This window comes from Bos indicus, chromosome 1 (assembly GCF_029378745.1).
Source record: "Bos indicus isolate NIAB-ARS_2022 breed Sahiwal x Tharparkar chromosome 1, NIAB-ARS_B.indTharparkar_mat_pri_1.0, whole genome shotgun sequence".
NCBI lineage: Eukaryota > Metazoa > Chordata > Mammalia > Artiodactyla > Bovidae > Bos > Bos indicus.
This window is the reverse complement of record NC_091760.1, coordinates 130,727,900-130,752,373: the sequence shown is the minus strand read 5'-3', so window position 1 is coordinate 130,752,373 and position 24,474 is coordinate 130,727,900. Positions and strand designations below refer to the sequence as shown.

Genomic DNA, 24,474 nt, shown 5'->3' with positions numbered 1-24,474 from the left:
CTCCATGAAAAGTGGGAATCAAGAGAGCTTTCTTTCAAAAATAATTTTCTATCAATCAATGTGAGAAAGAAATGTCATGAACTTCGATCCATGACCCATCATCAAAGTATTAAAAAAATCAAATCCCACAAACCAGCTGGCAAGGCCTTTTGCCCTATGACTCTGGCCTGTTTTCCTTTGCTTCTCCAACAATTTCACAGTCCAGGCTCTTATGCCACAAGTTTTGCCTCATGCTGCTAGACTTGTGTTCACAGATATGTTGACACTCCCCTTACCAAACCAGTTTTCCAACAAATGCACCCTCCAAGTGGGCCATTTAAGTCTCATCTGTTTTAAGCGCTTTCTTCAAGAAAGCACAACAATAATCCTAAGAAGAACATGGGCAATAAAGTTAAAAAAGAAAAAAAAAAGTCTCAAATCTCATTTATTCAAAAAATCCAAATCTTGTGTCAAAAGAGACAAGAGCCAATTTAAAGCATTTGGGGCATCAAAAACAATAATGACATCCGTGGATTGAAACACATCAAATATGAGACAATAATAATAGAGAAAGGCCCTTTACTGGTCAACTTTAAAGCCTGCTTTGAAACAGTCTGGGAAATTAAAATATGAATTAAGTATTAGAGGATTTTAAAGAAACTTCATTGTGTGAGGTATAATAATAGAATGTTTGTTATGTTTCTAAAAATCAGTCTTTATCAGTCAGATGCATAATAAATATACATCGGGATAAAATGAAATTATCCTTGGCATGTGCTTTAGGTTAGTCCATTTTTTAAAAAGTGAAAGGGTAGCTGATTTCAACAAAGACATAAAGGTAATTTCATGAGAAAAAGGACAGTCACTTGAACAAATGGTGCTTCAACTAGTTATTCTAGTTTGGAATACCTAGACATCCATAAGCTAAGAAAATGAAGCTCAATTCATACCTCATACCACTAATAATGGATTATAGTTATGAAAAAACTGAAACGGTAAAACCTCTAGAAGAAAACATAGAGAAAATATTGTGCTCTTGGATTAGGCAAACAGTTCTTAAGTATGACACCATAGGCAATTCACAAAATAAAAAACTGATAAAATGCACACCACCAAAACTAAAACCTTCTGCCCGTAAGTATGATACTGTTTATAATATAAAAAGATGAGCCACAGAAGGGAGACAATGCTTGCAAACCATATAAAGATCTGGTATCCAGAATACATAAAGAACTCTCCATATACAATCATAAGAAAAAAACTCAGCTTACTTGAATTGGCAAAAGATTTGAACAGAAACTATCAAAGGAGATGGCAAAAAGGCTTAATAACATTAGTTACATAAACTAAAATTACAATGCGATACACACCTCTTACAGGGTAAAATTAAAAACACCAACCATACCAAGTGCAGACAGGGAGAGGAGCTGGAACTTTCTACACTGCTGATGGGAATGTTAAACAACAGAGCTACTTTGGAAAATAGTTTGGCAGTTTCTTAACATATATTTACCATATGATCCAGTCATCCCACTTCTAAATATGCACCTAAATGATATGAAGGTATCAGTTCAGTTCAGTTCAGTGGCTCAGCCGTGTCCGATTCATTGCAACCCCATGAATTGCAGCACGCCAGGCCTCCCTGGCCATCACCAACTCCCGGAGTTCACTGAGACTCATGTCCATTGAGTCAGTGATGCCATCCAGCCATCTCATCCTCTGTCATCCCCTTCTCCTCCTGCCCCCAATCCCTCCCAGCATCAGAGTCTTTTCCAATGAGTCAACTATTTGCACGAGGTGGCAGGAAGCAGGAAGAGGTAAAAGAAGAGGATTACCAAGGAACACAAGGAAACTCTTGGGAGTAACGGATATGTTCATTATCTTGTCAGATGATGGTTTCAGGGATATGTACATATGTCAAAATATATCAAATTACACATTTTCAATATGTGTAGTTTAAGTCAATTATCCCTCAGTAAGTGTTAGTCCTATGTCCAACTCTGTGCTCTCGTGGACTGTAGTTCACCAGGCTCCTCTGTCCATGGAATTCTCCAGGCAAGAATACTGGAGTGGGTTCAAATTTCCTCCTCTAAAGGATCTTCCTGACACATGGATTGAACCCGGGTCTCCTGAATTGTGCAGGCAGATTCTTTATCATCTGAGCCATCAGAGAAGCCCATACCTCAATAAACACGTTTTTAAAAATGAGAGAAATAGATAATGAGAGGCAAAACATTGTTACTGACTGAGGTTGGGACATGAGGAGTACACTGCACTACTTCTCTGATTTTGTGTATGTTTGCTATTTTTCACAACAAAAAGGTTTTGTTAAATTCCACCTACGCCATTTATCAGTTATGTGATATGAAACTTCTTGAGACTTCAATAGCTTTAAAAAAAATCATACTAAAGTATTTCTCCTGGGAACACTGTGACAATGAAGGAGCTAAAATGGAGTGGCTAACACACTGCAATGACAGCTTTCTGCCTCCCCTCAACATCCTGGTCATTACTGACCCCTCCTTAACTCTTACACCTCATAGCCTAGGTCCAGCACACTGCCACTGTGATAAAGGTTTTGAATCTTTCAGACATGCCAGCCTTATTTCTGTAGACAGAACAGACAATGATTAAAGATTGTGTTCTCAGAGTCTAACACCTGAGTTGTAAACCTGGCTCCATCACTCACTAATGAAGATGTCTTGGGCAAATCACATTATCTTCCTCCTAATTAAGTTCCCTTACCTATGAAATGATGAAAACAACAGTAACTACATCATATCATGGTTATGAAAACTGAGTAAAGAATGCCCAACCATAATAGGCCCAAGGTTTGCTGCTACTTACAATTTTTTATTTTTATTCAAAAACCAAAAGTTCTTTTGAGCTGTGAGTTATATATATTCAACTACTTTGTTTCTCCAAAAGTGATTACACATAGTAGCCATTTGCAATTGTTTAATGAACTCAAGACCAAACGCTGCTACTCCTACAATAATTTTTTAAAAAGCTCAAGGGATAATGGAATTTATAACACTAAAGATAAGTACTTACTATGTATCAGGAATCTACTAAAATCTTTACATGCATTACTATATCTTATCCTGACTACTACCCTGTGGTAATATTACTACTCCTTAAGGAAGTACCTAAGACTTAGATACTTTGAGATCTCATTCATGGATAAAAAGTAGCAGTCTTGGGATATCAACTTGGGTCTAACTCTGGAGAGTGAGCCCAACTCTACACTCTACATAATAACTGCTGCTGCTGCTAAGTCATTTCAGTCCTGTCTGATTCTGTGCGACCCCACAGAGGGCAGCCCACTGGGCTCCTCCGTCCCTGGGATTCTCCAAGCAAGAACACTGGAGTGGGTTGCCATTTCCTTCTCCAATGCATGAAAGTGAAAGTGAAGTCGCTCAGTCGTGTCCGACCCTTAGTGACCCCAAGGAATGACTGCAGCCTGCCAGGCTCCTCTGTCTATGGGATTCTCCAGGCCTGCCAAGCTCCTCTGTCCAAGGGATTCCCCAGGTAAGAATACTGAGTGGGTTGTCGTTTCCTTCTCCAGGAGATCTTCCTGACTCAGGAATCGAACCTGGGTCTCCTGCATTGCAGGCAGATTCTTCACCGACTGAGCTACGATACTATAATATACCATAATAACTGCTAAAGCACCAGGAAGTGTGAGACATTTCACCATATTAAACCACATTACCTGACTGTAAGCTCCTTGAAATCTTGTGCCAAGCTTTTTAAAAGACTTGTCTCTCACCACAGCATATAGTGAAATCACTATATTTAGTAATTTTAAACTGATAACTTTCATAGACAAGAACAAAACCACACAAAGTTACTACAAGATGTCATTAACAGACACTGATCCTGGAAATGCTTTACGCAAATCACTGCAGAACAGCCTTAGAAACTATTTTCAGTAGAGGAGCTTCTCAACTTTGCAAGTATTAGATATTCAAGAAACATCTGCATAATAAAAACATTCTACATCAAATTTTAAAGACCATGCTTTGCTTATATTCAAATAACACCATGCAAAGACAAACAGGAAAAAGCTGTCTCCTGAACACCAAAAGTCAGGAGACATATGAGAGTCAGGAGCTGTCAACAAAAACTGAGAGGACAAACTCAAGTTAGCATTTAAAATTGAGATGGGTTTATGAAACATCAGAATTATAATCAAGATAAACCTGTACAGTCCCCTGGTTGCTTTAGCATAGATTTTTGGCAAGATTCTCACAATTGAAACCAAATCACCTGATAAATATCAACAGTAATATAAGAGCAAAAAACTATAAAAATAAAAACTCTGAAACCTCACCCTTACCAGCAACTAGAAATGATGAGGATTTCTGAGCCTCTGGAGTCTAGAGTAGTAATCTTTTCAAAGAAACCGTACCTCACTACCCAACAGCATCAACTCCCCAGATTCAAAATTCTAAACTTCTCAGGTATTAAAGGGAAAATCACCATGGTAGATTTAAGAATTTCTTGATGATGAAGTCATATCTAAAATGAATTATAGGAATGAATTCATGGGCCCCTGCCTTCCCTTCCTTCTAGATCTGTCATTCAACACTCCCACATGTACTATCCTTAATCCTGCTGACACTTATCACCATGTCTCATACTCTTTCCTGCCTTCTACCTTAAATCTGTCATTCCTCTCCCTAGCATGTCATCCTGACCAACTCTCACACTTCTAGGCTGTGAATTAGAATCTGTCCCTAATACTCCTCTGTGCACCCAAGTACCAGGGCATATACATGTCAACGAAGGAGTACACTATACTAAAATTCATTGCTATGGGATAGTTTCCCAGTCTCTTGCTATTTCCAGTTCAATAAACACTTACTTTTGGCTGAATGAATTAATGAATTCAAATTCTATGGAAATCACTACTAGACCAATTATATTTTATCATTAAAAATGTGATTTTTTTAGTTTTTCTTTGCCCCAAAGCACAGCATACAGAAACTTAGTTCCCTGAGCAGGGATGGAACCTGCTCCCCCTGCAGTGGAAGCACTGACTCTTACTCAGTGAACTGCCAGGGAAGTCCCATTAAAAATATGATTTATATCATACTTGACAGGAAAAAAGGAACTATGTGGCCATCAGTGTGGTCTTTCAGTGCCTAGTATAATGAATATCAAAAACAGTTTCCAAATAGATATAACTTTTTTCACCAGGCGGGGGGGGGGGGGGGGCAGGTATTTCCTGGGTCTTTCATGCAGTACATATGCTCTTTGTTGAGGCACACAGGCTTATCTTGTTGTGGAGCACAGGCTCTAGAGCACATGGGCTCAGTAACTTGTGGCCTGTGGGCTTATTTGCTCTACCACATGTGAGATCTTAGTTCCCCAACCAGGAATCAAACCTGGGTGTCATGCATTACAAGGTAGATTCTCAACCACCAGACCATCTGGGAAGTCCCAACATACAGAATTCCGATTGCTTAATACCATCTTGTCTCCAGTCCATAAATGCCTGTCGTGTGAAGAGAAACATGAAATAGGTCTTACCAAATACTGTATTCCCTCTGTGCCGCACTTCCAATAATGTTACAGCCATTACCAAAAATGATGTATTTTCAACTAATGTTTGACTATAGAACTGTTTATTCCATAAAATGGCATCTTCTATTAAATTTAGATTGGGGAACTCCCAAACTGGTGTCAACTGACAACCACTATTTTTAATATAAAGGAAAAGAAAGTAGAATTTTACTTCAGAATATGCTATATTTAACAATCATAATGCCTTAAATATTTAAAAACTGGCAAAATATTATAAATTGCAATGATGAAATATTTTTTCCTGCCATCTCAAAATGCATTATAAAGTTTAATCCTTTAGCTTTACAGTTCACCATGGTCCTTGCTTACTAAAGCAACATCACACCAGTCTCCAAAATCAATTCCCCTACCTTCAATTTCTTATTCTAAAAATATATCTTATTGAAGTATAGTTGATTTATAGTGTTGTGCAAAATTCTACCATTCAACAAAATGATTCAGTTATACATATAAATATATATATACACACACATTCTTTTACATATGCTTTGCCTTTATGGTTTACCATACAATATTGAATATAGTATGAGGGCCTTGAACACTGGCAGATTTTGGTACTTGTGAGGCTCCTGGAATCAAACCTCTGCAGACACTGAAGGTGAACCCTAGTGAAAAGTTACGTTCAGGTATATAAATTCCTACCTTGATATTTTCATATTAATCATTTACTAATAACTGAGCTAGAATGCTTGTCACGCTTTGTAAATATTCCAGATAAAGACACTATGTAATTACAGCCTAACACTGTACTTGTGTGTCATTTTAATAAAAGTACTTTTATTAAACCAGTTCTCAAGGTTTTCAAAGTACTTCAAGCTGAATACTACCTAAGAGAATGGTTTTCGGTCCTCATGTTCAGAACTTTTTAAATAATTTACAAATATTTTAAAAACCTGAAATGAAATTATTAATATAATTTCAGTTCAGGTCAGTTCAGTTGCTCAGTCGTGTGCGACTCTTTGCAACCCCAGGAATCGCAGCACGCCAGGCCTCCCTGTCCATCACCAACTCCCAGAGTTCACTCAGACTCTCACGTCCATTGAGTCAGTGATGCCATCCAGCCATCTCATCCTCTGTCGTCCCCTTTTCCTCCTGCCCCCAATCCCTCCCAGCATCAGAGTCTTTTCCAATGATTCAACCCTTAGCATGAGGTGGCCAAAGTACTGGAGTTTCAGCTTCAGCATCATTCCTTCCAAAGAAATCCCAGGGCTGATCTCCTTCAGAATGGACTGGTTGGATCTCCTTGCAGTCCAAGGGACTCTCAAGAGTCTTCTCCAACACCACACTTCAAAAGTATCAATTCCTCGGCGCTCAGCCTTCTTCACAGTCCAACTCTCACATCCACACATGACCACAGGAAAACCACAGCCCTGACTAGACGGACCTTTGTTGGCAAAGTAATGTCTCTGCTTTTGAATATGCTATCTAGGTTGGTCATAACTTTCCTTCCAAGGAGTAAGTGTCTTTTAATTTCATGGCTGCATATATACTTGATTTCAAAATAAACTCATTTAATCTTCTAATTATAATACAAAGAATAAATAAAACAAAATAAAAATCTATATTTCAGTATGTGAAAACTGGATATAACCATTATGTGCACAATAGAGTAGTCAGAGGTTTGAATCTCTACATACAATCACCATGGATGTGACAACTACAAATGCAGACTAATTAAATGCCACAAAAGCCAATGATGCCAGAGATTTTTAAAATCTCTATTTTCCAAAATTAATGTACTAAAATCATGCAAAAATACTTTGTATTATTTCTTTATGTAAATAAAGTTCAGATCTAGGATCAGATAATAATAAGACTTTTAACCATTACATAATAGTAGTACCTCCCCCAATCACTAAAACAACAAAATCAATGTCCACAAATTTCAGAAGCATCTTATAGGGGGCATTTCACACTGCCCAGTTTGAGAATCACTGCTCTACAATAATTCCTACTATTTCTCAAAGGATTAATGGGATCTCCACAATTTATCTAGTCTGTACAAAAGAACTATACAAAAAAGATCTTCACAACTCAGTAAATCACGATGCTCTGATCACTCACCTAGAGCCAGACATCCTGGAATGTGAAGCCAAGTGAGCTTTAGGAAGCATCACTACAAACAAAGCTAGTGGAGGTGATGGAATCCCAGTTGAGCTATTTCAAATCCTAAAAGAAAATGCTGTGAAGTGCTGCACTCAAAATGTCAGCAAATTTGGAAAACTCAAAACTGGCCACAGGACTGGAGAAGGTCAGTTTTCATTCCAATACCAAAGAAAGGCAATGCCAAAGAATGCTCAAACTACCGCACAATTGCACTCATCTCACACGCTAGTAAAGTAATGCTCAAAATTCTCCAAGCCAGCCTTCAGCAATACATGAACCGTGAACTTCCAGATGTTCAAGCTGGTTTTTAAAAAGCCAGAGGAACCAGAGGTCAAATTGCCAACATCCGCTGGATGGTCGAAAAAGCAATAGAGTTCCAGAAAACCATCTATTTCTACTTTATTGAATATGCCAAAGCCTTTGACTGTGTGCATCACAATAAACTGTGGAAAATTCTGAAAGAGATGGGAATACCAGACCACCTGACCTGCCTCTTGAGAAACCTATATGCAGGTCAGGAAGCAACAGTTAGAATTGGACATGGAACAACAGACTGGTTCCAAATAAGAAAAGGAGTACGTCAAGGCTGTATATTGTCACCCTGCTTATTTAACTTCTATGCAGAGTACATCATGAGAAACACTGGGCTGGAAGAAGCAAAAGCTGGAATCAAGTCTGCCGGGAGATATATCAATAACCCCAGAAATGCAGATGACACCACCCTTATGGCAGAAAGTGAAGAGGAACTAAAAAGCCTCTTGATGAAAGTGAAAGAGGAGCGTGAAAAAGTTGGCTTAAAGCTCAACATTCAGAAAACTAAGATCAGGGACTTCCCTGGTGGTCCAGTGGCTAGGACTCTGTGCTCTCAGTGCAGGGGGTCCAGGTTCATTTCCTGGTCAGGAAACTAGATCCCATATGCTGCTGCTAAGACCCAGTGCAGCCACGTAAATAAATATTAAAAAAAAAAAAAAAGAAAACTAAGATCATGGCATCTGGTCCCATCACTTCATGGCAAATAGATGGGGAAACAGTGGAAACCGAGGCTGACTTTACTTTTTCGGGCTCCAAAATCACTGCAGGTGGTGACTGCAGCAATGAAATTAAAAGACGCTTACCCTTTGGAAGGAAAGTTATGACCAACCTAGATAGCATATTCAAAAGCAGAGACATTACTTTATCAGCAAAGCTTCATCTAGTCAAGGATATGGTTTTTCCAGTAGTCATGTATGGATGTGAGAGTTGAACTATAAAGAAAGCTGAATGCCAAAGAATTGATGCTTTTGAAGTGTGGTACTGGAGAAGACTCTTGAGGGTCCCTTGGACTGCAAGGAGATCCAACCAGTCCATCCTAAAGGAGATCAGTCCCAGGTGCTCATTGGAAGGACTGATGCTGAAGCTGAAACTCCAATACTGTGGCCACCTGATGCGAAGACCTGACTCATTTAAAACACCTTTGATGCTGGGAAAGATTGAGGGCAGGAGAAAAAGGGGACAACAGAGGATGAGATGGTTGGATGGCATCACCAACCCGATGGACATGAGTTTGGGTAAACTCCAGGAGTTGGTGATGGACAAGGAGGCCTGGCGTGCTGCGGTCCATGGGGTCACAAAGAGTCGGACACAACTGAGTGATTGAACTGAACTGAACTGAACTGAATGAACAGTAATGAATAAAATTTCTCATACATTTCTACTTGTCAATCAATAGTGTATCTTATACTTCTCTATTTTGTTTTCAGCTAATTCTTGAAGGCAAAAGAAGCTCTTAAGTCAAGAAGACTTTAGCCCCTTATCTGATGAGAAGAATGTAAGGTGAGTATAAGTGGCTCTTAGTTTTCAAGACGCTTAGTAAACATACTGATGGGGTAGTCTACCTAAAATCACAGGGTAACTTGCAGCACTTAGGAGCTTCTTTCACAATACTTTTAAGCTAAGTACTGAGAGAGGGGGTATACTCTCAAAATGTGCTGAGCTGAAATTAAAAATAGTATGTCCTTTATCTGACCTAAAACAAATAAGGTAACAAACCAACTGGTATCAGATAAATCTTTTATAAAGATACTCTGAAGAAAATTACTGCTACATAATTGTATTAAAATAAATGTGTTCTGGTTCCTATTCCAATAAGGCACCCTTATCTTATATGGAGCATCACACGTAAGAGTCCAACCTGAGAAGTAACTCATGGTTTCAGGTTGGGCGGTACCTTAGGAGCGGCAGGCCCTTCCTGTTTTAAAAATTAGGAAGCTAAGGCCCAGAGAAATTACTTAAGTTACCTAGGCGACACAGAGACACAGCCAAGACCAAAGTCAGATTTTTTTCCCCAAGCATGCCCTCTCCTTCCTTAAAGAAAATGTTTTTCACAGGGTTGCCCTAGCACAACAACCCTTCACAGGGTTACTCTAGCACAGGCTTACCCTGGCACAGCAAGCACAAGACCCTACCTCAGTCAGGTATGGCTCTTTAGTTTGAGCATTAAGCAAATGATCAAAGGCTGAAGACAAGCATGAGACTACTTATGAAAACAACTTTTCAAGGAAGCTATCAGAGAGCAAAGGAACTTCAGCAGTGACAATTAGCTCGACTCAGACTTTATTTTTTGGGGCTCCAAAATCACTGCAGATGATTACTGCAGCCATGAAATTAAAATACGCTTACTCCTTGGAAGGAAAGTTATGACCAACCTAGATAGCATATTCAAAAGCAGAGACATTACTTTGCCAACAAAGGTCTGTCTAGTCAAGGCTATGGTTTTTCCAGTGGTCACGTATGGATGTGAGAGTTGGACTGTGTAGAAAGCTGAGCGCCAAAGAATTGATGCTTTTGAACTGTGGTGCTGGAGAAGACTCTTGAGAGTCCCTTGGACTGCAAGGAGATCCAACCAGTCCATTCTGAAGGAGATCAGCCCTGGGATTTCTTTGGAAGGAATGATGCTAAAGCTGAAACTCCAGTACTTTGGCCACCTCATGCGAAGAGTTGATTCATTGGAAAAGACCCTGATGCTGGGAGGGATTGGGGGCAGGAGGAAAAGGGGATGACAGAGGATGAGATGGCTGGATGGCATCACTGACTCAATGGACGTGAGTCTGAGTGAACTCCGGGAGTTGGTGATGGACAGGGAGGCCTGGCGTGCTGCAATCCATGAGGTCGCAAAGAGTCAGATACAACTGAGTGACTGAACTGAACTGAAGCCCTTAAGACTATAATTACAAACCCATATCCTGTCAATTGTTCACTGGCAGAAAGAGAGGAAGGGGTTTAAACATTCTCAGTTTCCCTAGCAATGTGCCAGCAAAACTACTGGATTTTACTTCTTTCAATAAAGTGATAAGCAGAAACCAACATACAGATGAACAAGACCTCATACAGATGAACAAGAAGTTCAGACAAAAACTTCTTAGAAAATCATGGGGAAAAAATTTGGTAGTGACTGAAAGGGAATTTTAAAAAATATTAAATGGAATAGCATTTACTTAATATTTATTTCTTTACTATTATAGGATATAGCTAGAAGACAAGTTTATTTAATGATCATTAAAAAAAAAAACTGGAAGTGGCAGTGCACTTATCATAACACCACATTTACTATCTAAACCTGCAGGTTCTAATCACAGACAAGTGACGGGATTTTGATTTATCTGGGTTTCTGTCCCCCCATGTCTATCAGCCTTATTTATTGACTGACTTACAATAAAGTATCCATTATACTGAACACTGAAAAACTGAACAGTATAGCACTCCATTTGTTAAAGATGGTTATTTTATCTGAATCATTATCATTTCATGTAAAAGATCTGTCTAAAGTAGTTCTAAAAAGTACTAAAGAATAATTGCTAAATCATTTAGCAGTTATTTCAATAAATGATGCTAAAGCTAAAACTCCAGTACTTTGGCCACCTCATGCAAAGAGTTGATTCATTGGAAAAGACTCTGATGCTGGGAGGGATTTGGGGGCAGGAGGAGAAGGGGACGACAGAGGATGAGATGGCTGGATGGCATCACTGACTCAATGGACGTGAGAGTCTGAGTGAACTCTGGGAGTTGGTGATGGACAGGGAGGCCTGGCGTGCTGCGATTCATGGGGTGGCAAAGAGTCGGACACGACTGAGTGACTGAACTGAACTGAACTGAATCTTATCATTTGTATTGAAATAAAATATTCAAATTTATCATCTAAAAACAGAAGCTGGGGGGCTTCCCTGGAGGTCCAGCAGCTAAGAATCTGAGCTTCCACTGCAGAGGACGTAGGTTCCACCCTGGTCGGAAACCAAGCTCCTGAATTCCATTTGGTTGGGGAAGAAAAAAAAAAAAAAAGGCATTCTAAAGAGTTTTTAGGAAATATGTGCAAATATGCATTGAGTCTTGAAAATTTTTTAAACCTACTAACTCATTAATTATGTTTTAAAACCTGAATTCAGAAGAATTTTCATACACAAAGCAAAATACACAAGTGACAAACTTGCAAATAAACCAATGGTTATACCCCTATCTGATGGTATATTAAGCAGCTATTTGTCAAATGTGTATATTAGAAATCTTTATGGATATATATAGAGTAAAATATAAAGGAGTACAGTAAGTACAATTAGAATTCTGTTTAACTGCAAAAAGGAAAAAATCATGAGTACAACCTAATGCACAGAAATTTAGGCTGGAAAACCAGAGTCTGGGAGGGGAAGAGAGAGGAAGGGGGTATAAGATGAGCAACTAACACTGTGGTCTACTACAATTGTACCTGAGTGTCTTTAGCATGTAAATAGCACACTGTTTTTTAGCACATAAATAGCACAATATTTTTTATCACAAATGACCTTTCTTTTAATTAAATCACATTTTTCTTAATGTATGTAAGCAGATATTACCTATAAATTTCTTTTTTAATATAGGAAAATAAGTATTATAAAACATACCACAGTGCCTTCCCTGATGGTTCAATGGTTAAGAATTCACCTTGCAATGCAGGGGACACAGTTTTGATCCCCTGTTGAGGAACTAAGATCCCACATGCCTCAGAGCATAAGCCCATGTGCCATGACTAGAAGGCCCGAGTGCCACAACTGCTAAGCCCACGGACTTCAATGAAAGATCTCACATGATGCAATCAAGACCTGATGCAGCCAAATACATTTTTTTTTTTTAATAAATAAAACATGCTACCAAAAGGGGGGTTGGCTCTGACAGGGTTTAGAATCTTTATTATAAACTTCTTTAAGATTCTTTATATATATTGCAAAACAAACTAGAAAGGTACTTTCAAGAAAGGATTTGGGACTTCCACGGTAGTCTAGAGGCAAAGACTTCACACTGCCAATACAATGGACCAGGATTCGATCCCCTGTCCTGGAACTAGATGCCACATGTGACGATAAAGATAAAGATCTCGCAGGCCACAACTAAGACCCAGAGGATGAAATGGTGGGATGGCATCACCAACTCACGGAACATGAGTTTGAGCAAACTCTAGGAGATGGTGGTGCACAGGGAAATCTGGCATGCTGCAGTCTACGGGGTCTCAAAGAACGGCTGAACAACAACAATTTATCGAATAATGTAACACTCTAAGCGAACTTCACAAAATACTGACATATCTACTTATCATTCATGTTATATTAAAAATTATTAGGAATTATATTTGTCTGTTTTAATTGAATCACTGAAGTTAATTTTTCTTTAAAAAATTCCATTCTTGGGACTTCCTTGGTGGTCCAGTAATTAAGAATCTGTCTTACAGAAGAGGAGACGTGGGTTCAATCCCTGGTCTGAGAACTAAGATCCCATGTGGTACAGAGCTACTGAGTTTGTGCGCCTCAACTAGAGATAAACCTGTGCAATGCAACTATTGAGTTGAGCTTATGTGCCGTGACTAAGACCCAACGCAACCAAAATTAAGTTTTTTTAAAAAATTCTATTTTCAGCATACTCTGTGTACTAATATAATGTATTCAGCATTCAAATAAAAGATGTTCTGTTTTTAAAATAAATCAAATTAAACCAACTGTTGTCATCCACTGCCCATTTTGGAGTGTCAGTGTTCTTCATTTCTAACTAGTATGGTATCTTTCTCTATTGAGAATTTTTATGTGGTAAGAATTTGGGCCTCTCCAAAATCAGAAATAGTCAAAGCTAATCCCAGAGGCCTAAGGTCTGAGAAGTACAATCTTGAAGATCACATAGAGCAGCAGAATCTAAGCAGTATTCTATGCTTTAGGACACAGGGTATAGCATAGTGGTATAGAATTCACCTGCCAGTGTCAGAGATGCAAGAGACACAGTTTAGATCCCTAGGTTGGGACGATCCCCCTGAAGAAAGAAATGGCAACCCACTCCAGTATTCTTGCCTGGAAAACTCCATGGACAGAGGAGCCTGGCAGGCTACAGTCCATGGGTTGCAAAGACCAAGCATACACATACAGCAATGCAAAGCATCTCAAAAGCCTGGGGATCATCAAACCACAGGGTAGCTCCACAATTCATACTTTCACCTTAACTTTTATTTGCTCCTTCCACTGACATTCTCTGAACATTTGAATAAGGTTTGAAACAAGCCATATAAATTAGCACTCTTTATTTAAACAGCAGTAGAAAATTTTAAATAACTCCCACATTCCCAACAACTCTGTCAGATAAAAGTATCAACAGAAATTTAGAAACCTAATCCAATACAATGGTACTCCCATGGGGAGTGGGGACAGTACATTATTGGTATTATTTCTTCACACTCAATGGGCTAATGAAAAATTTAGTTCAGCACATTACCAGGTCTAAAGTATGTTAATCTTCTTACAAAAATTTAAAAAAATAAAAATCACATCATTCCATTCTTCCAAAATATTGCAAACTGTTAGCTTCTTAGGATACTCAATTTAAAATTATTTAAACATTTTTCATTCAAATATTTAATTTTTTGTTTTGTTTTAAATACTTTTAAATTTATTTTGGCTGTGTTGGGTGTTAGTCACAGCACTGGGGATCTTTACTGGTGGTACACAGATTTTTCAGCTGTGGAGAGCTCGAGGGCTCACGCAAGATCCCAGTTCCTGGAACAAGAATCAAACCTGCATTCCCCGAAATTGCCAGGCAGGAGATGTCCTGAAATATTTCCATTTTTTATTAAATAATGCTATTTATTTTTTCCAGTGTTCCTAATTTCAGTCTGCTCTCCTGGCTTTTAATCTAAATGTTCAATTATACTTACCAATAAGAAAAAAATTATTTTAATTGGATATTTATTACCAAGAAGATGTATTTCATCCTCACAGTGTTCTCCCTTCACCCTGTCCCTTCTCTTCTACTTCCAATGAATAGTATTAGGGGCACAAGAAAGTGAAAGAAAGTGAAGTCGCTCAGTTGTGTCCGACTCTTTGTGACCCGGTGGACTGTAGCCCACCAGGCTCCTTTGTCCATGGGATTCTCCCGGCAAGAATACTGGAGTGGGTTGCCATTTCCTTCTCCAGGGGATCTTCGTGACCCAGGGATTGAACCCAGGTCTCCTGCACTGCAGGCAGACGCTTTACCCTCTGAGCCACCAGGGAAGCCCAGTGGCACAAGAACTAACCATTAACCTTGCTTCAGTCACTGGTGGACCATTACCATGATTCAGAGTACATGTGATTATTTTTCTAAATATATCAAATCAATCGGACAAAGACTCATTACCAATTGCTAATATATGGGGATCTTCTCCAACCATTAAAGATACAGCTAATGGAATTCTCCAACATGATGTACAAGTACTTTCTATTTCAAAATATTTTTTTGCTTAAAATAATACATAAACAGAAAAGTACTTTACAAATTACTATTTAAAAAACACCATCTATATCAAGAATTAGAACACTGCCAGCATCCCAGAGACTCCATAGATATTCCGTCCAAATAGCAACTGCCTCCCTCATCTCTCAGCACAACTCTGTGGTAACCCTTTCTTTGCATTTTACTCAGTTTACATAATAGTACAAACTGCAAAGTGAAGCAAATATTATAATCCTGGCTTAGTGGATATACTTTGTACCTATTATGGGATACATACTTCAGACAAAAGTTTCACAGTCTGGACAACTACTGCTTCTGTTTTTCAGTCCTGTAGCAATGGAACCAACAGATTAACTAGGGTGGGTTTTCTTTTCTTTTTACATGACAACAAATCTTGATTTGAGAAATCATAATCAAGTACGGTACTTGTTTATAACAAGTGACATCAAACAATTAAAAATTACTGTATAGCAAAGGGTACCCACATATAAGTGCTGTGAGGGTGAGTCATGAACCAGAGTGTACAAGTGTGTAGGGAGGCCGGTGAGTAACTACCCAACAGCCCTCGCATCTAGGAACTGATTCAGTGCCAGAAAGCCATCTGAATGGCAAACAGTAACACGAGAAGAATTTTAAATAGCTTACAGCTGTAGAAAAAAGCGCTGTTACAGGCGCCAAACCTTTTAGTTATTTCCATCTGCTGTCATTTTCAACATTAAATTGTAGGATGTAAAAATTAAATGAGAATCCTAAAAAGCTAGCATTTCTCCCAAACCATTTCAGGATTACCCTTCTCCACACTGGTCTAAGTTTGGTCTATGCAAGAATTTGTCTGTTTTAAAACTTTTCCTTGGGCTTCCCTGGTGGCTCAGTGGTAAAGAATCCACCTGCCAGTGCAAGAGATATGGGTTTGATCCCTGGTCCGGGAAGATAGCACATGCTGCAGAGGAACTAAGCCTATGCACCACAACTATTAAGCCTGTGCTCTAGAGCCCAAGAGCCCCAACTACTGAAGCCCGCGCACCCCAGAGCCTGTGCTCTCCAACAAGGGAAGCCACCAAATTAAGAAGCCCACACACTGCAACTAGAGATGCCCCTGCTCATCACAACTAGAGAAAAGCCCACACAGCAACAAAGAGCCAGGAAAGTCAAAAACGAATTAATAAAACTACCAAAAGAAGTTCTTAATTAAAACAAACAAAAATAAATAAAACTTCCCTGTCAACCAATTTTCCTCATAACCTATCCAACAATGAATAACAAAATGCTTCTGTGTATAGTTTTCATAGCCCCTTCATGCTGCAACTAAAGATCTTGGATGCTGCAACTAAGACCCAGTGCAGCCAAATAAACACATATTTTTGAAAAAGTGGTTAGGACTCTGTGCTTTTACTGCCAAGGTTCCAGATTCAAACCCTAGTCAGGGAATTAAGATCCCACTAGCCATGCCACGTGGCCAAAACACAGAACAAAACAGTATGGTACTAGCACAAAAACAGACACACAGATCAAAGGAACCTAATAGAGAACTCAGAAATGAATTCACACTTATATGTCAACTTATCTATGACAAAGGAGGCGGAGGTAAGAACAAACAATGAAGAAAAGACAGCCTCTTCAATAGATGGTGTTCAAAAAACTGGACAGCTACATGAAAAAGAATCAAACTGAATTACTTTCTCATACAGAATACAAAAATTAATTCATAATGTTGATTAAAGACTTAAATGTCTGAAACCATAAAACTTGTACAAGAAAACACAGGATGCACACTCTTTGACATTGGCCTTAGCAATATTTGCGGGGTATGTCTCCTCAAACAAAGGGAGCAAAACCAAAAATAAACAAGTGGGATTACATCAAACTTTTCCTGCACAGCAAAGCAAAGTATCAACAAAATGAAAAGGCAACCCACTGAATCAGAAAAAATATCTGAAAACAATATCCATTAAGGGGTTAACATCCAAACCATAAACTCATACAACTTAACATCAAAAAACAAACAGCCCAATTACAAAATGGGCAGAGAACCTGAATAGACATTTTTCCAAAGACATTCTGATGGCCAACAGATACACTGAAAAGATGCTCAACATCACTAACCATCAGAGAAATGTACACCAAAACAATAATGAGATACCACCTCCACCTGTCAGAATGGCTGCTGTCAAAAAACCAAGTAACAAGTGTTGGCAAGGACGTGGAAAAAAGGAAACCCTTGTGCACTGTTGGTGGGACTATACTGGAGCAGCCATTATTGAAAAACAGTACAGAGGTTCCTCAAAAAGTTAAAAATAGAACTTCCAGCAATTTCACTTCTGGGCATTTGCCTAGAACAAACCAAAACTCGAATTCAGAAACATATATGCACTCCAATGTCCACTGCAGCATTACTTACAACAGTCAAGATATGGAAACAACCTAAGCGTCCATCAATAGACAACTGGATAAAGATGTAATATCTGTATCTATAATGGAATATTACTTAGCCATAAAGGGGGAAGGCGATCTTGCCATTTTTTACAACACAGATGGATCTAGAGGGTATTATGCTAAATAAAATAAGTCAGACAGAAAAAGACAAATGCATCATCTCACTCACATGTGGAGTGTAAAAATTAAATAAACAAAATGAAAACAGATTCACAGGTAGAGAACAAACAGGCTCTTGCTACAAGAGAGAGGGGTGAGGAGTGAGCAAAACAGGTGAAGGGAAGTAAAACATGCAAAGCTCCAGTTATATAATTTTTAAAAAAATAGCCACAAGTATCTAATACACAGCATAAGGAATAGGGTCAATAATAAGTTGTAATAGCTTTGTATAGGGATAGATGGGCACTAGACCAATAGTGGTGATCATTTCATAATATATGTGTGTGTGCTAAGTCACTTCAGGCATGTCCAACTCTGTCCAACCCTATACACTGTAGCCTGCCAGGTTCCTCTGTTCATGTGATTCTCCAAGCAAGAATAGTGGAATGGGTAGCCATTCCCTTCTCTGAGGGATCTTTCCCAAGCCACGGGTCAAACCTAGTCTCCTGTATAGCAGGTGGATTCCTTACCATCTAAGCCACCAGGGAAGCCCTTTTCCTAATGTATGCATGTATCAAATCATATGCAGTCCACCTGAAACTAACATAATATTGTACATCAACTGTTTCAATTTATTAAAAAAAAAAAAAACCCACATGTGCTCTCTCAGTTACATTCAGTCCAATGCTGTGTACTCTACCACTGTGTTTTTTGAATCACCCTTCTCCATTCAAATAGAAAACAGAACTATGAAGAGGAGTGGGGGACACCGATGAGGCTACCATTGTGATGTTCCAAAATCATTCATCATTTAGCTTTCATCCTTGTTTATCACTCTGCACATACACTTTTTAATCCCCTGGTAAAAATGGACATGTTGACAGCTTTCTTTCTCCTCTTGACTAATCATCTGATTAAAATGACCATATTTTTCCTAAGTATACAGACACAAAGTACATGAATTTGAGGCAGGTAGAGCCAAGAGTAGTTTCCAAGAGAAAGGCATATTTGAACAGTCTTGAAGAGAGGAAATTGGCTAGCCAAAATGAAAAAGAACATATGTAAAGGCCTGCTGCTACTGCTAAGTCACATCAGTCGTGTCCGACTCTGTGCGACCCCATAGATGGCAGCCCACCAGGCTCCCCCATCCCTGGGATTCTCCAGGCAACAATACTGGAGTGGGTTGCCATGTCCTTCTCCAGGAGATCTTCCCAACCCAGGGATCGAACCCCGGTCTCCTGCATTGCAGGCAGACGCTTTACCATCTGAGCCACCAGGGAAACTCAGAATGGTAGTGGAGCGGCTGGCCAAATCCACGTTCCGATAGGCCACATTAAGGTACTATTTTTATGCAAAAAACAACAGGAGACTCAATGATGAATGTTAAGCAAGTGAATAAAAATTGATCAAATAAACAATTTTTATACATCACAGTGAGAAAATGAATATACAAATAACACAAACCCAATAGAAAAATGGGCAAAATAATTAAACAGAAATTTTCACAGGAGCCAAAAGTCCCATTAGCATATCAGGAGTATGTACCATAAATATCATTAGTCACCAAGGAAAGTGAATTAAACCACAATGAGATACCATTTCATAGATCTGGAGGGACAGTAAACTGATTCAACCTCTTCCAAGAATTTTGGCATCAAAAATTCCTTTACTAGGCATCCATGCCAGGAAACCCCTTATCCAAGTTGTCACATGTACACGGGTGTGGAATGCAAAATTTTTCATAATATCCAAAAACTAGAGTCGAACACAACTGAGTGACTTCACTTTCACTTTGCACTTTCCTGCACTGGAGAAGGAAATGGCAACCCACTCCAGTGTTCTTGCCTGGGGAATCCCAGGTATGGGGGAGCCTGGTGGGCTGCTGTCTCTGGGGTCACACAGAGTCGGACACGACTGAAGTGACTTAGCGGCAGCAGCAGACACAAACTAAATGTGCATTGATAGAATGGATCAGGACTTCCCTGGTGGCACAGTGGATGAGGGTCCACCTGCCAATGCAGGGGACACAGGTTTGATCCTTGCCCCAGGAAGATTCCACATGCTGCGTAGTAACCAAGCCTGTTTGCCACAACTACTGAACATGTGCTCTAGAGCCCGTAGGCCACAACTACTAAAGCCTGCACACCTACAGCCTGTGGTCCTCAACTAGAGAAGCTGCCCCAATGAGAAGCCTTCACGCTGCAGTGAAGAGCTGCCCCTACTCACTGCAGCTAGAGAAAGCCCACGCGCAACAATAAACACCTAGAGCAACCAAACCAACTAAAATTTCAAAGAACAGAATGGTTCAATAAATTATACATTTTAAAATATAGGAAATTACTAAAGCTATACATAGTACCATAAATGAATCGTATAAATAATATTCAGAGAAATAAAAAAGAATATATACAATATGATTCCATTTACTCAAAGCCTTATATCATTCAGAGATAGAGATGAACAGAGGTAGTAAGGTTATAAAGAAAAGAAAGAAAATAACAAAAATTCAGTAAAGAAGAGCTTGGGGAGAGGAAGGGAGACTGATAGAAGAAAACACCTATGATTCATCTGGCTGTTATGCAGAGTTGTTCACTTTTCATCATTCTTTAAATTATAAATTTAGGTTCTCATGTGCTATTCCGCATAGATGCTAAATTTCACACTCTTTTTACGGATTAACAGCAATAACAGATGTAAACCTCCTCAGCAGCACCTACCCTGAAGAATCCATTTGATGGGAACCCATTCCCCATTTTACTGTGCCTATGACCTCAGGGTTAATGATAATCAAACCCAAGCTCTAGATTTTTTCTATCTCCAGCAGTTGCTTCCTTTCCAGCATTATTCCTACCTAAGAATCCTAACTATCATCATGGCCCTAACTACTACTCCTCACCAGCTTTGTCTTTATCTCTAGATTCCAGGAGGGAAGTGACATTAGCATCTGCAGCAAGGAGTTGTGATCCTGCTCAGCTCTACTCTTTTGCTGAAATCTAAATAGTGAATTCCTGAATGACAGAGACATGTTCTGTCATCTTTGCAGTTCTTTGTCCACCATGTCTGATACAGGACCTCAGTAACTATTTCCTAAATGATGAATAAATAAATACTTATATTACAGAGCTAAGCTACAAGTGGAAAATAAGATTAAAGTTTAAAATCAATTTGGTGCTTTCTCAGGTTCCCTAGACCCTTTCACATTCTAAAAAAGAATCTTCAAGAACAAGAGAAAGACAATTCCAAAGCTGCTTTAAAATCTTTGCCACAAAAAAGAGTAGATCTGTAGTCATCACCTGTATATTATAACCTCCATTAATTAATAATTCTTAAAACTCTGAAAACAAAAGTTAGACCTTTCTTCAAAGTAACATAAATGATTTCCCATTTCAATTTTTACTATTATAATTTACTATTATTTTCTTTTAAAACTTACACTTAAGAGGGAGGGATAAATTGGGAGATTAAGATTGACATATACATACTACTTCATTAGTTACCTGTATACCTATATAAAATATTTTGCGTAAAATAGGTAACTAATAAAAACCTATCTACTCAGTAGTATGTGATGGCCCATATGGGAAAAGAATGTTTAAAAAAAAAACAACAACAAGAGTGGATATATGTATAATTGATTCATTTTATTGTACACCTGAAACTAACACAACACTGTATTGCAAATCAAGTATACTCTAATAAGAATTTTTTTTTAAACTTACACTTAAAATGTACTCTATGTATAATGCATAAAACTAGTTCATCCTCAACATAAACAAGAACAAGGCAGTCATTTATATCGCTTTATATATACTACTTCCTCTGTCATGTGGCAGTCAAAAGGCTAAGTGAGATGCTTGCAGCAAAGAAAACAGTTTTGAAAGGTCATGCTACGCAGAGAGCAGAATTTCTATCACAATATCCTTACTGTCTGTGGCAGACTATATGACAATCTAACCACAGTTATTTTCTGAGTTAAAGCAAAAAGCATGTTATCAAAGAACCAGAAACAGTAGACACTCAACAATATAATCTTTATGAACATTTTTCTAATGCATAAACATCCAGTGCATGTTAAACAAAAAGAATCCTGAGGCAATGAACTGGGAGAAGAGGAACTAGTAAAAAGTAGAATACAAGTTTAAACCATTCAGTTTATTCATAATGTTCACAAAACATGATAAGCAGTTTCTAAAATAAACTTTTTGAAGTTTATTATTACCATATGATGCAGTTAAAACATAAGATTTACCTAGGAAATGCAAAATTATAACAATATTGAAGCCAATGAATATGATCTATTTCAATATTTCTAAATCTTAATGACAACCTCAAACAAGGTACAAAGTTTTGAAAACCTCTCTGCAGAAACTATAATCCCATCAGCACTTTTTTTTGCTTATTAATAACTTTGATTGGTCTTCTATCCATCTAAACAAAGAATGTCTTTCCCAACTATTAAACAGACAATGTGTCAGTCAACAACACAATGAAAATCTCTCCACCTCCTTATAAAATTTCCAATTTCCAAATACATCTGTTGGGGGAGGGGAAGCATTCTAACTCATTTAATCATCCTGTCCAATCCTTGGAGATCATAGTTATTCCTACTCAGAAATTAAAACACATAGCTTTCTCTTAAGCCAAGTAAAGGTCCTTAGTACAGTAAACATCACAGTCAGATTACACAGAATAAGTTTTGGGCAATGCATTCTTTTCAAAGCCCCATAATTTTCATTTTTGTGAGGATCTCTCACTAAAATTTATTAATAACTAGGTGTTCTTGCCTGGAGAATCCCAGGGACAGGGGAGCCTGGTGGGCTGCCATCTATGAGGTCGCAGAGAGTCTGACACGACTGAAGCGACTCAGCAGCAGCAGCAGCAGCAGGTGACAACTTTCTTTACCAGTTCTGACCTGGCAACAGAGCATGAAGATTTGTGTTCCTTCTAAGACTACTAGAAAACAATCTATGATAAACCTTCTTTTAAGGAAATATACTTAAAATGTTCTACTGCTCAAAATCAAAAACACACTATAAACCAGACAAAGATGTGAAGAAACTGTAAACCCTTGTATATTTCTGGTGGGAATGAAAAATGGTACAAACACTGAAAGAATATGGTAGTTCCTAAAATATTTAAATAGAATTACCATATGATCCAGGGCTTCCCTTGTGGCTTAGCTGGTAAAGAATTTGACCCCAATGCAAGAGACCTAGGCTCGATTCCTGGGTTGGGAAAATCACCTGGAGAAAGGAAAGACTACCCACTCTTAGTATTCTGGCCTGGACAATTCCATGGACTGTATAGTCCATGGGGTCACAAAGAGTCGAACACAACTGAGCAACTTTCACTTCACTTCACCACGCTGCTGCTGCTAAGTCGCTTCAGTCGTGTCCGACTCTGCGAGACCCTATAGACGGCAGCCCACCAGGCTCCCCCGTTCCTAGGATTCTCCAGGCAAGAACACTGGAGTGGGTTGCCATTTCCTTCTCCAATGCATGAAAGTGAAAAATGAAAGTGAAGTCGCTCAGTCGTGTCCGACTCCTAGCAACCCCATGGACTGCAGCCCACCAGGCTCCTCCGTCCATGGGATTTTCCGGCCAAGAGTACTGGAGTGGGGTGCCATTGCCTTCTCCTCACTTCACCATATAATCCAGCAATTCTACTTTTCTTGGTATATAACCCAAAAGAATGAAATGCAAGCAGTCACATGGATATCTGTATACTCATGTTTGCTGCTGCTAAGTCACTTCAGTCGTGTCCGACTCTGTGCAACCCCATAGACGGCCTCCTACCATTGTTTACAGCAGTATTATTAACAATAGCCAAAGGTGGAAACAAGTCAAATTTGACTCAATAGATGGGTGGAAAAACAAAATGTGGTACATATTAATACATACAATGGAATATTTATTCAGCCTTAAAAGAGACATTGTGATACATGCTAAACAGAAGAACCTTGAGGACACCTATGCTAAGTGAAATAAACCAACCATGAAAGGACAAACACTGTATGATTGCACTTACAAGCCCTAAACAGAACAGGCAAATTCTCAGAGACAGACAACTTCACAGAATAAGAGTTATCTGGGTTTGGGGGTGATACAATAAGTTGTGGAGATGGATAGTGCTGATGGGTGCACAATACCATGACTATATTTATGTCATGAAATTGTACACTTAAAAACAGTTAAAATGGCCAATGTTTAGGAAGAACATGTTGAGCTCTTTCCAAATGCCCATATTTGTACATATCCCAAGTTTAAGGATCCCTTCATCTATAAAATGTGGATAACTTCCATTTTAGAGAGAAGGTGTTGATAGGATGAAATATGATGATAAAGTAAGAACAATAAAGTCATATAGAGCTGTGGATGGCTTAACATTTATTTAAGCTCATTTATCTGAAAACTTGGCCCACTGGAGAAGGGAATGGCAAACCACTACAACATTCCTGCCTTGAGGACCCCATGAACAGTGTAAAAAGGTAAAAATAGGAATGGGCTTCCCTTG

General features: G+C 38.8%; 1 protein-coding gene across 2 annotated transcripts in view; it reads right to left on the bottom strand.

The window, feature by feature from the left end:
* The window catches only part of PIK3CB (phosphatidylinositol-4,5-bisphosphate 3-kinase catalytic subunit beta), a 180,187-nt gene that overhangs the window by 102,597 nt on the left and 53,116 nt on the right, over positions 1–24,474 (bottom strand). The window lies entirely within an intron of this gene.